The sequence below is a fragment of the Peromyscus eremicus genome, chromosome X (assembly GCF_949786415.1).
Source record: "Peromyscus eremicus chromosome X, PerEre_H2_v1, whole genome shotgun sequence".
NCBI lineage: Eukaryota > Metazoa > Chordata > Mammalia > Rodentia > Cricetidae > Peromyscus > Peromyscus eremicus.
The window spans coordinates 34,742,056-34,755,841 of NC_081439.1; positions in this window are offsets into that span (position 1 = coordinate 34,742,056).

Consider the following 13,786-nt stretch of genomic DNA (forward strand, 5'->3'; position numbering starts at 1 on the left):
TCCCCTGGCCATATGACTTGGGGTGGGCGCTTAGCTAGATTTCCCCTAAGGGCCAGGGGTAGAATCCCCTGCCCCTGCAAGGTTGTGTTGTGTCCATAACCAGTTCAGGTTGTGTCGGAGGCTCCTGCTTGAATGTGGCTCCCACAGACCCAAGAGTCTGGGGGGGGGCATGGACAAATATTTTTTAAATAGTTATGTGGATCCTAATATTTCTTCTTTTTAACATAGTATTTCCAACCCTTTTATTCACAATCATCTCTACTTCATTAATTCTACCCACAAGATGTTGCATTTGGGTGATATAAATGCTGCATTAGGGAAGCCTTAGGAGGGGAAATATTTTAACCAGGGAGATGGCTCAGTCATTTAAAGTGCTTGCTAAAGCAAACATTAGGACCAGGGTTCGATCCCCAGAATCCGTGAAGAAACAAAGTTGTGGTGGCTCACACCTGTCATCTAGCACTGGAACAATGAGGGGAAAGACTCATGGGTGCATCCTAGGTAGCCCTGCACGTTCCTTCCACAGGTAAAACTCCCCTCTTCTATGTTTTCAACACGTTTTTAGTTGAAACAGAATTACATCACCCTCTTTCTCTCCCTCCATCCCCTCCCATGCCCCACCCACCCACTCTCAAGCTGATACCCTCTTTTTCTTCTGTTTTTGTTACTGATCCCAAACTGCAGCCTTTTGAGGATCTTCCATGAGCATTCCAAGGGCATCCTAGGTAGCCATCCTGGATCACTTGAAGATTCACATAGATCTTGCATATATATCAAAAACAAATTATTGGTTGAAAGAAAGAGTACATGACATTGGCTGGAGACAGTGTCACAGGATAGATTCAGAGGATGTGGAGAGAACGGAGTGAGGATGAATTTGATCAAAACACATAGTATGCATGTATGAAATATTCAAAGACTAATAAAAATACATTAGAAAAAGAATTCTCAAGATGGGTAAGAGTCTCTAAATAGAATGGGAGGCATCGAAAAACCGCAGAAAAAGTTGTTCTATACCCTTTAAATGCACACACACAGACAGACACCAAAAAACATTGGAAATATTTTTGTTTTCGAAAAATACTATTTCTAGCCTTCCAAAGTTATGTAAACATTACTAGCACATGTGTAAGAACATGTTATATATGTAAGATCTATATGAACATGGAAATTATAAAGCACTCAAGCCCTCAAATAAGCTGAAGTAATGAGAATTTTTTTATCCTGGAGTTTAGTAATAATTGAAATGCAACTGAAAACATATACACTGGCTAAATCATATTCAACATAAATTCTTCTTTGCTTGAATTATTTCTTTTAATTTTTGACATTATAATATAATTGCATCATTGCACTCTTCTTTTTCATGCCTGTGAACCCTCCCACATGCCCATCTTTTCTTCTTACACTTTATTAATCATAATTGCATTCATTATCATTCATTCATTATTGTTTGTATTAGTCTTTGTTACAAATATTTGTATATGTATATGCATATATATTCATAAATGCCTAAGTAAAACCTAGTTAGTCTGTATAAATCTTTTGAAAGCCAACTGTATCAGTAGTTATGAAGGTAAGGAAGTTACAAATAGCTATTGGAAAATGATGGATAAAATCATCAAGTGACCATGCTCTAATTATACCTTTGTATATAATTTTCATCAAAACTTAAAAAGTCATCTGGATCATACAGATTAGGCACTTACATTGTACTGCATAATACCCATTACCATGACTTTTTACATTTCCCTGTTCATACAAAAATAGCCACAAATACTCATGAATCTTCAATTTTGGTATAACTTTACCCTTTCCCCTTTTGATTTGAGAACTTCAAACATTGTATTCCTTATGTACCAAAAATAATGAATGGCTTATTTTATTTATTCGATATGCTTTTTTTTTTTAATTTTATACACTTATGTGGCATATCCTGTTGGCTCTCATCGCGTCCTTTCTTTTCACGCACCCACCTCTTTCAAGACCCACCCCTTCTCACATTCACATCACTGATAGATTTATATATTTGTTTGTTTGTTTGTTTGTTTATTTATTGTTTTTTAGTTTAACATTTTTTATTCTTTGATAATTCATACATGTATATAATGCATTTTGTTAAGATTCAATCCCCTTGTCATCCTCTCTTATCTGCCCCCTCTCACTGCCTCTGGACCCTTCTTTTTTTCCATTATATCCTCCTTTGTGCTGGATAGTTTTATGTCAGCTTGACACAACTAAAGTCATTTGAGAAGAAGGAACCTCAATTAAGAAAATGCCTCCATAATATCAGACTGTAGGTAAGCCTGTAATGCATTTTCTTTTGTTTTTCCAACATAATATTTTTGTTCATTATTTGTGAATTTCTCATCATTCACCCTGATTACACTCACTTTCCAGTCCTCTCAGGTCTACCCCCACCCGCGTGACCTCCCCCCAAAGAAGGAGAAGAAGATGAAGACAAAGACGAAGACGAATAAGAAGAAGAGGAACAAGAAGGAGGAGGAGGAGGAGGAGGAGGAGGAGGAGGAGGAGGAGGAGGAGGAGGAAGAAGAGGAGGAGGAGCAGTAGAAGAAGAAGAAGAAGAAGAAGAAGAAGAAGAAGAAGAAGAAGAAGAAGAAGAAGAAGAAGAAGAAACACCAAGTCCAATTTGTGTTGTCCATATGATCACTGGAGCGTGGTCAAACTCCCAGTGGTCAGCCCCTTAAAGAAAACTGAGCCCTTTTGTAGCACGAATCTTAAAAGGTCTTATTAATAGAACAACCTGGGGAGCCAGGTATTGGGGTGAATTCTGAAAGGTCAGAGAAACAGAACAAGCCACATCCAACCTCACCTTGCCAACTTCTCAGCTGATCTTTTTTCCTCAAACTGGAAGCCTCTGAGTCCTCACCAGAATGGATCTCAGCTGAACTGCTGCTCAAAAGCCTAAAAGCTTAAAAACATCTCTAGTTCCTGGTCCTCATGCCTTATATACCTTTCTGCTTCCTGCCATCACTTCCTGGGATTAAAAGCATGTGTCCTTCCCAAGCAAGACATGAGATCTCAAGTCCTGGGATTAAAGGTGTGTGCCACCGTGCCTGGCTTCTATGTCTATCTAGTGGCTGTTCTGTTCTCTGACCCTAGATAAGTTTATTGGGGTGCACAATATATCAACCACATCCTTCCTCACCCATCCTCTTGTACATTGTAAAGATTTGCCACTCGAATTGGTTTAACAAAACACTTACTGGACAGTAGCTAGGCAAGAAGTATAGGTGAGGCAACCAAACTAAGGATGATGGGAAGGAGAAGGGCAGAGTCAGGAGTCAGCAGCCAGAGGCAGAGGGAACAGGAGATGAATATGCAATGCCGATAAAGGTACCACCATGTGGCAAAGCATAAACAGCAATATGGGTTAACTTAAAATGTAAGAGCTAGTTAGTAGTAAGCCTGAGCTATTGGCCAACCATTTATAATTCATATTCAGCCTCTGAGTTGGTTATTTGGGGTTGAGCAGTCAGGACATGGAAAACATCCATTTACATATGGTATTCCACCTTGTGGCTAAAATTTTCTCATAAAACCTGACAAAGCTTAAAAAAGGATTCTAGACACACAAGAATGGAGTCAAGCATGGCCTTTTCTGAAGTGGGCTCTGTTTGCTGGCAATGAGCAGAGGCACACCTCCTTTAAGAGATGGCTTTCTGGCTTGGGGCTAGCTACATAAACAGGCAGTTCTTTTAAAAGACCCTGCTACCAAACACTTACATGGTGTTTATGAGTAGCCAGTGGCTAGTTACTTGGTGGTGGCATAGACCTAGAAACATCTCAGAGTTGGCGTGGCAAACATGGGTCCCAGAGCTGATGGTAAACATGCCTCTGCCGTGAGACTAGACTCTCAAGAAACCAAGGGGGAGGAGCCAGCACCAGCACATCGTGATCTACGTTACACAGCAGTTTCTTTGCTCATGCAGACAGAAAAGGTTACAGATGAGCAGTAAGGACAGATTCAGACAAAAAGAGCCTCTAAATGGGTCACAGTGTGTTTAAAAAATATGCACATTCTTGGAAAAGAGAGAAAAAAGAATATATGCAGTCTTTGATTAAAAAATATAGCTTTAAAATAAAATCATTAAAAATGAATAGAGTAGTAAAAAATATAATAAGCCATATAAAGATGGAAAATACACAGAGTCTAGGTACTGTATGTTATTGTGTTGTCTTTTTTTCTGTCCTTGATGTACTTCAAGGTTGTAAACATTTTCATTGGGTTCAATATTTAGGTCATAAGAGAATGTCTTAGAAATTGGAGCACCATTTCTAAAACTCTATTAATATACTCCTTTTACAAGCCTGAGAAATCAGAGAGTAATCAACAGATACATGAAAATATACAATTCATAGAAGATATGACAAGGACTATCAAAACATATTTCTTATGAGACTATTCAGTAGAACATTCTAGATACCTAGGAAATGCAGAAATAGAGAAAATAGAGACCAAGGTGTACTGTATCAAGATAGAAATATTAAATATGTATAAATCAATGGTAAGAAAAATAAGACTAAATTTCACCAAGTAACTAATAAAGTATAAGTATATGGAGTCTCCATCAGTCACTGGATAAAGGCTCTATGATGACAGCTAGGTTATTCACTAGACCAGTCACCAGAGTAGACCAGTCCAGGCACCCTCTGGACCACTGCCAGCAGACCAAGGTGGGGTCATCCTTATGGATTTCCGAGAGCCTCTCCAGCACCCTGCCTCTTCCTATTCCCATGATGTCCTCATCTATCATGGTATCTTCCTCCCTGCCCTCCCACTCTGTCCCTGTTCCAGGTTGGCCCTCCTGTTTCCCTATGTTCTCCTCCCCAACTCCTCACCCTCTGCCACCCCCCCACCCGATCCGCTCATGTAGATCTCATCCATTTCTCCTTCACAGGGTCATCCATGTGTCCCTCCTAGGGTCTTTCCCTGTTAGCTAGCCTCTCTGGAGTTGTGGGTTGCAGTCTGACTACTAATGAACAAATGATAACTGTTAAGAGACATTTGATTATGAAAGCTGCTAGATTAAACAAACGTATAAATTTTAAAAAACTTTGACTTCAAAATTTAAGTCAAAAGATATGTTACTTTGGGAAAGAGTTTCTTCTTTTATTTCCACAGGAAATGAGAGGCTATGGATTCATTTTGGGTTAAGAAAAACTAGGTTTTATCAAGGAAGAATCCCTGAAAAATCTCTGATGGGAACTAATGGCCCAGATGATCCAACGTTTCAGAGTGCAGGTTCTGTTGCAGTTTCCTCTGAGTTCTGTATCCAAAACAGCTTCAAGGGTGCTAGCTAAGATGATCCAGCCTCATAGAATTCTCCAGTCAGGATTTGACCATAATCTTGAATTTTCTCAGAGTCCCTCAAAGATTACCAATGACCCCAATCAGTAAGAAATAGTCTAGAAAACTACATCCACATTCCCCCTAAAATGGGTTATGGATATTTATTCTTATTTTAGGGGGGTTGGTTACACATTGTTATGGATAATGCTCAGGAAAAAAAACTGAACAAACTGAGATTAAATTCAGGGATCTTGTTCTGAAAAGAAAAAGGAGGGATATAGAGATGATAGGATAAAAGGGTAGATTATTGAATCTGCTTTAATCGAAAAACAACTATTAATCTTACATACTTTACATTGGTATGGATTTTAGTTTGTTGATACAAATTTAAAGTTAATTTTATATGTATATTTATACACTTGTTTAAGATATTATGTTTATGCAACTCATTTAAAAATGTGATGTATAATTAAGAAATACAGATTAATAGTCATCTGTAATAGTTAAACTTATAGTCATGTTTGTTAGGTTTTCTAGGTATACAGATATATATTTCAGATAGATAGGTAATCTTCAAACACTTCAAAGACCTACAGAATATGGCATTTTAAATGTTTTAATAACTTAGACTTTTCATGACAGTGAGACACATCTGTTCCTGGTAGCATCAATGTACTCCAGAGAGGACGATGGGCATCAAAGAAACTCCATATGGAGTTTGCTTTCTTTATGGCAAAAGCTAGCCATGTGGACAAAATACTGCCCTTGCCTCAATTGCTGACAGTTACTGTCCAAACTGGTCTAGCAGGATGCAAACAAGGCAACTGCCAAACTTTGCCAAGGATGTGCTGACCTCAGAATGGAAACCTGGATATGTTCTATGTTGGGGAAGGGGTTTTGCCTTTGTTTCTGCAGGAGAAGAAAAGCTATGGATACCAACAAAATTAATAAAAATTCGATTTGAACAGGAAAAACCCCTTGATGAGGTGAAGTAAAAGATCACCCACCAATGTGACATCTCTACAAGTTGTAAGAAAAATTTAACAATCAAGGTTGGAGTAGGGTTCTGTTTTTGTCTTTCCAGGATAATGGAAATACCCATCTTCCAAAATTCATAAGGCCTTGGATATCCGGATGTTTACAGCAGAAAGAAAGAATCTTTTGGTACCAATCTACACACGGTAAAATCTCACTGTCTAACATCTATCTCTCTATCAATCTAGAAAAGTTGTGGTTCCAATTCAATTATAAGCCAAGCTGGCTTTGGAGATGGAATTGGCTCACTCCTTCTCTAAACCCAAGCACATTGCTAAAAGAAAAGTTTGAGAGATTCTTCAGTCCCATATCAGAAGAGCCCTCTGGTGTGGGACAGAAGGAAACCAATAAAAAGGGACCATTGTCTTCTAGATTCTAATTCTCTCCATGCTTACTCTTGATTTCTCAGAATCCTTTCTTACATGCTATGTCCTCTTTAAATCCAAATCTTCCATTTTGATAACAAATAAGTTTTTCTAATAGCAATCTCAGAAGTCTCCAGAAGGAAGATGGGGCCCCAGCAACAACTCTACCCAATCCAGCATGATGCCATGGTAATCATCATCATACTACATTTCTTACCAGAATTTCAGACAGTCTTACCCATTACTCTAAGACTTGCTGCAGAACCTACAGTTAGTCTAACTGAGATTTAACTATCTGAGCTTTCTCACAGTACCCAACAGAGACAACATCACCCCCTAAACAGCAGGAAGCAATTCTACGAAAATGACGTCCCTTCTCCCTTAGGTTTCATAATTCTCAGGGTTATGGATGATGGTTATAGGGTTGGGGGCAGAAGGAAATATTAAACTCAGTATTCTAAAAAAAAAGGAAAAGAAGAAATGGAATGGATAGGTATAAGACATTATGGTAGATTATTGTATATACTAGTAAACAAATTTAGTAAAATAGCAGCCTTAAATAATTTGCACTGTAATTTGCACTGTTATGGATTCTTATATGTTGATACAAATGTAAACTATTTTTATATTCCTGTTTAAGATAATTTGTATATTGATACAAATACAGAACTATACTTGTTATAATGTACATATATTTCTACTCTTATTTGAAATATTTGTATATTGATACAAATGTAAATTTATATCTGTCATACTTTATGTATGTTCTACTTCTGTTTAGGATATTCGGTATATTGATATATATTTAAGATTATTGTCATATTGCATATCACACTACATACTCCTACCTCTGTTATAAATATTGATATATATTTACGATTATTGTCATATTGCATTTCGCACTATACACTCCTACCTCTGTTATAACATCTTGTGTATTGTCACAATTTTGAAGTCATCGTTCTTTACCATGCACTTGCTTATAGACTGTTTACCTTGTTTACGTGAAGCCTTAGTCCTTAGGTTATTTTGGTAGATAAGACTTATAGATTTATAGTCACTTATGCTTGTCATCTCTATAGTTACGTTAGTTGGGTTATACAGATTTACAGATACATAGGTCAGATAGACGGGTAATCTTCAAACACTTCATAGACCTAGAGAATATGGCATTTAAATAACTTAGAATTCTGTTGACGTGAGACACAATTGCTCCTGGCTGCACCAATTTGATCCCGAGAGAATGTTGGGCTTCTAGACATTTCCATTTGGAAGTTTGTCTTCTTGGCACAAAATGGCCTACTGGGCAAAGAACTGCCCTTGCCTCGACGGCTGACAGTCCAAATGCAATGCTATCCTTTCTGGACAAGCGGGACACAAGGAAAGCGACCACTGTACTCTGCCAAGACAGGGTAAGATGGTCTTTCAGAATTCCTGCTTCTGAAAATGGTCTGTCAGATACTTTAGGCCTGTAGCCAATTTGAATGCACCAACAATGCTGAGAAACATTAGGTTACTGTCCAGGTTGCCAGCTGCCTCGGTCTACTCTTGTAAGATTCCCGAAAGTTGCTTGCGTCCATCTACCATTTCTCAGGTACCATTATATTCCTTCTCAGGTCTTTGATGGGATTGAAGACTAGCAGTTATAGTTACAACTTAGTAGATAGAACATATTAAGTATTAGATTCAGGTTCTTTAGGATAGGACACCTTTTGGAATGATCTTTGTAACACGCCATTTACCTATGCTCTATACTTCTCTGGATTTTAGTATGTGTTTCTTGCTTGATATTGTTTGCATTGGTTGTAGTTCCATCTTATCTAGGTCATTATCCCTCATTATTCCTGGACAATATTTGATAACCATTCCTTTGTATATAGTCTTGTATTAGGTTAGAACTTTCTTATTTAGACAAAAAGGGAGAGATGTAGTGGGTAGCCATTCCAGCTTTGATCTGGAAGTTCCAACCTCCATTGAGACTTCAGCAACTGTCACGCCTACAAGGCAGGGCCAAGGGAGGCACCTGGGGACCCGAGATCTGGATCAGCAGACACTCTCTCGGTTCCAGGACCCTGGATGGTGGAGGTGGACAAAGCAGAGCTCCAGAGAACACCGCTGGACTATGATACACCTTCCCCAGACCCCGCAACCTACCTATCCCTTAATTTGTAAGTTACGCCATTAAATAAATCTCCTTTTAACTACGTGGAGTGGCCTTAATAATTTCACCAATATCCTTCAAAAATTCCCTGTTCCACAGGGAAGTCTGTCAGATATGATAGACCTGTAGGCCAGAGTTGGATGCCCCAACATTACAGAGGAACTTTGGGTGACTGTCTAGGCAGTCTGATATCCCTGTATTAGGCAACATTTCATTCTTCTAGGGTCTTTGATGACATTCAAGACTAGATAGTCATAGTTATAATTTTTCTTAGTTGTGATAAAGGGGTAAATTAGATATAAAACTTTGGACCCATCAAGATAGGATGGATAATTAAATGTTTTCTCTGATTTTGTCAAATACAAATAGACAGGATATTGTAACTGTAATTCTTACTCGATAACTATTTTTTGTTGTATATAACCTTACTATGTTAAAGTTAAAACCTTCCTTTTTAATTAGACAAAGAGGGGTGAAATGCTGTGGAATAATCCTCTTGTACACTGTAAAGATTTGCCACTCAAATTGGTTTAATGAAATGCTGATTGGCCAGTAGCCAGACAGGAAGTATAGGTGGGGTGACTAAACTAAGGATGATGGGAAAGAGGAGGGCAGAGTCAAGAGTCAGCAGCCAGAAGCAGAGGGAGCAGGAGATGAACATGCCATGCTAATAATGGTACTACCATGTGGCAAAGAGTAAACAGAAATATGGGTTAACTTAAAATGTAAGAGCTGATTAGTAATAAGCCTGAGCTATCAGCCTAGCATTTATAATTCATATTCTGTCTCTGCATTGGTTATTTGGGACCAGGCAGTTGGGACATGGAAAATGTCCATTTATATGCCTCTCCCACAAGAAGCCATCAGTTGTGAAGAGCTACAGTTCTGCATCCTTATCATAACTTTAAGAGTTCTTTTCAATGGTTTCCTGTGTAGGCTGTTATTTTCTTTCTTTTTTTTTGTTAGGGTGGGGTGGGTATAGGAGTTGTCACAGAAGCCTTCTATGTCTCTCCTTTTCAATTGTGCATCTGCAGTCATTGATACCATTGCAAAAGTAGCTTCCTTGCCTTTTACAGTCATCAGGAGCATGGGTCATAGACTTCCACATGGCTTCCGGTGACAGCACAGACCACCGACATCTATGTGGTCTCTGGCATCAGCACATGCCACAGACCTCAGCATGGTCTTGGGGTGGCAGTACAGACCACGGACATCAATCTTCCCCTCTGTTGCAGTACCATTATGGTCCATGATGACAGCACAGACCAAGGGCATCCAGTGGTCTCTGGGACAACACAGCCATAGACACCAATATGGTCCCCCACGGCAGCTTGAACCATGGACATCAACATGACTTCAGGTGGCAGTGCAGACCATTTATACCAACATGGCCCCCTACAGCAGCACATCCCATGCATCAACATGGCTCCAGGTGGCAGCATGGACCATACACATCCACATGGCCTTCAATAGTAACACGGGCCACAGACATCAATATTAATTTTGTAAAACTCTGCATAACCTGAGGCAGGTGAGAGAACTGGCCCTGAAATCAGAAGGGTGAGAGAGTTTCCCCTGCCTGTCACCAGCTGCAATACTCTGAAGAGCAAGCCTTGCACCTTGCATGGGCAGCACAATAGAGCCAGTCCTCTTGATGGAGTTGTGTGTGAGCCATCCCTGAAGCTGTAAGCGTGGGAGAGCTGTCCGTATAACCTATCTGTCATGTGGCAGCAAGGGCAGGAGATGTGTCATGTCCCTCCACCCCTCACTGCCCATCAACTTCTGAGGCAAGTGGAAGAGCTGGCTCTGTGGTCATAAGAGCAGGAGAGCTGCCCCTGCCCCTCATCCGCTGCAGCACTCAGTAGAGTGGCCCCTATGCCATGCCGGGGCAACACACTAGAGCTGCCCCTGAAGGTGTAGGTGTGGGAGAGGTAACCCTGAGGATGTGAAAGCAGGAGAGCTGGCTCCACCCCTTGCTCATCACTGCAAAGGGTGAACTCATCAAGTCAAATGTAGGAGAGCCCACTCTGGTGGGAACGACAAGGAAGAGATGGTGGGGTGACCAATTCAGCTACCACCCAGGCCCAGAACCAGAGCTATGGTTGACCCACCCCAATATCCAATCCATGATCTGCTGGAGCACATGAAGGGACAGGTTCTGCAGAGCCAAAGCTGCAGGATCTCCATGACACAGGGCAACAACAGGATATCCAGAGGACTCATAGTGAGAGTCCAGCATCGATGGTGTAGCAGAAACCAGAGGCCTCAGACCAGACCAATGACTCTGCAATGAACACTTACAAGGAAAGATACGTGGATAAAAGGGTTTACTTTGTGACTAGGTCACACTGCAGCTTCCATGACCAGATTTTTTTCTCCTTTTTTTTTTCTTTTCCTCTTTCTCTTTTCTCTTAAATTTTATCTGGGGGTGGGCTGTAAGGACAGAGGGCAGATAGGCAGGGACAGGAAATAAATGGGATCAAGATGTGAAAGACACAAAGAATAAATAAAAAGAAAGTTAAAAATAACTCTGCATAAATCCTGAGATTTCATATATCCGATGTAAACACTGAGGTCTATACCACACAGAAAACTGCATAAATATGGGCATCACATAACGCTGCAAAATATTTGGCTGCTCAAAATTCACCCTAAAATTCAGTAGTTCATAGTCCAAGGATTTCTTTGTCTCCAAAGCTAAAAATTTAACTGTTTATCTTGAGGGAGCAAAACGAGTGGAGATTAGTATGAAGGCTGATAGGCACAGTGCTTAGAAGCCATCCCTGTTCTTCCTCAAGCTCTGGTGCCAATCACAAGCACAGATGTTAACACTGGGATCTTGCGCCATCTTCTGTACACCAATTGTACTGCACCCACACCACTCCCCACCCACCCATACATCCACCCACACACATATACATCGATATTTACAAAAGTGTAACAAACCCCAAAACATTGATTTTCAAAAAAAAAAAAATGGAAAGTACGCTGTTATTTTTCTACTCACCCAAGTTACACTTGTCTTTATTTAGGACAAATATCTGCAAAATAGGGGAGAAAACAAGAAGAATGCATGCTCTTTAGACTTTTTCAATAGTTTTAAAGATTATAACTTCGAAAAACAATTGTGAGCAGTAAACTTGAATCAATTACAATGTTGTTTTTTAATTTTTAACTTCATATAAAGTATCAGGGGACAGCTAGTGTCCCTTCTAGAGCACTTCTTTACCTTTCTCAAGCATGTATCTGATGTTTTCCTTTGGAATGCGCTTCTGGTCACATAGCTCTCCAATTTTCTGTTGCTCTTCTCCACTCACACTATCTCCTTTCCCTTCATTGTGTGGAAAAAAGAAGAAGAGCACGTGGAATGTTTTTCAGAGTGGGATGCATCCCCCATGCTGTCCTACTGTGTGTCCCACCTTGTCCATCCTCTCCCAGCTCCCACCTCTGTTGTTCATGGGGACTTGAAAAGTGGAACATAATTTCACATTCACAATTGTAGACCTACTAAGTTCACAACTGTGGGTCTATTAAGCACATTGGGTACTCTGCTGTAAATTTGAGCATTCCCACCACAGCCGGGTATTTTATATTCTCCAAAAATAACAACTTTGGGCTCCAAATTGGCTGCATCTGAGAGTTAGGAGGTTTCAAAATTATTGCTTTTCCTCCCACTCTAACTTATGCCATTAACATCATCCCCATTCCTTTGTAATATAGACCCCCAATGAAATGGAGAGGGGTAAATAATGTCAACATTCCACAAACAAGATGATAAAAAAATTAAAAATCTCCCCTTTCACATTTAACAAACCTAAGTTCAATACTCATTTTCTTTGAAAGCATCTGAATTCAAATTTTTATTCTTGAATTATGAGGTAATGTAAGCCATCTATCAATGAGTGAACCTTGGTAATTTGATGGGGCATCTTATTTTCTTAGATCATCAGATTGTATGTGTCCAATTAATGAAACCCTTCTAATGGCAGCCCCTGGTGGATATAAATCTTTATTTTTCATAAAATCCATTTCTGCATTCTTGACTCAGTGAAAGGGAATGAACCTCTATGTGGGCACATCTATGAATCAATTCATTTTATGTACATAATGTGTATACATATGTTTCTATTTTTAATTTAAAACAGACACGATACAGCTATGTGCTATATAAGACTCATGGGATCTGTGCCGGAGTTCAGCTCTGGATGAGGGCAGGGTTTTAAGATGGGTAGATGCAAGAGCAGAGACGGGAGGAATCAGACATGGGACACTTCTTAGTTTCATTTTTGGAGAGATGGACAGAGAGGAAGCACATCTTTGGGTGAGTTGACCTACCCTGACTGGAGCCATCCCCGGTGGGATAGGTCCTAGCAGAGGACTTACGGAGTTGATGAGGGAAGGAAGTGAGTCAGGCCATGGTAGTCGGGAGAATCTTGCAGCCTGACTGATTAGCAGCCAGAGTGCTTCTTTATTTATACAGAATTTAGTTAGCAGGGATACATTCATGATGTTCCAAAACATACATCATAGCATTTTGGTTTTGGATATGTGTTACACTTCCTTTTGCTCATCTTTTAGTCATCATTAATAAACTATGACATAACAGCTTGTTATCATTTCCAATCATTTTTTGTCAAGTTTTGACATCATTAATAAACAGAGTTATCATTCTTACTCATTAACCTCAAAACCCAATTTTTAAGAGTTTAGAGGTATATGAAAGCCTGTCCTCAGGCTGGTAGCTTTGGTTGCTTCAAGGAGACTAGACCAAAACAAAATCTTCAAGCTACCCTGGGCATTTTACCATGTCCTAAGCAATGTATTATTAACTCTTTTTTTTTTTTCGGTTTTTCGAGGCAGGGTTTCTCTGTGTAGTTTTGCGCCTTTCCTGGAACTCACTTGGTAGCCCAG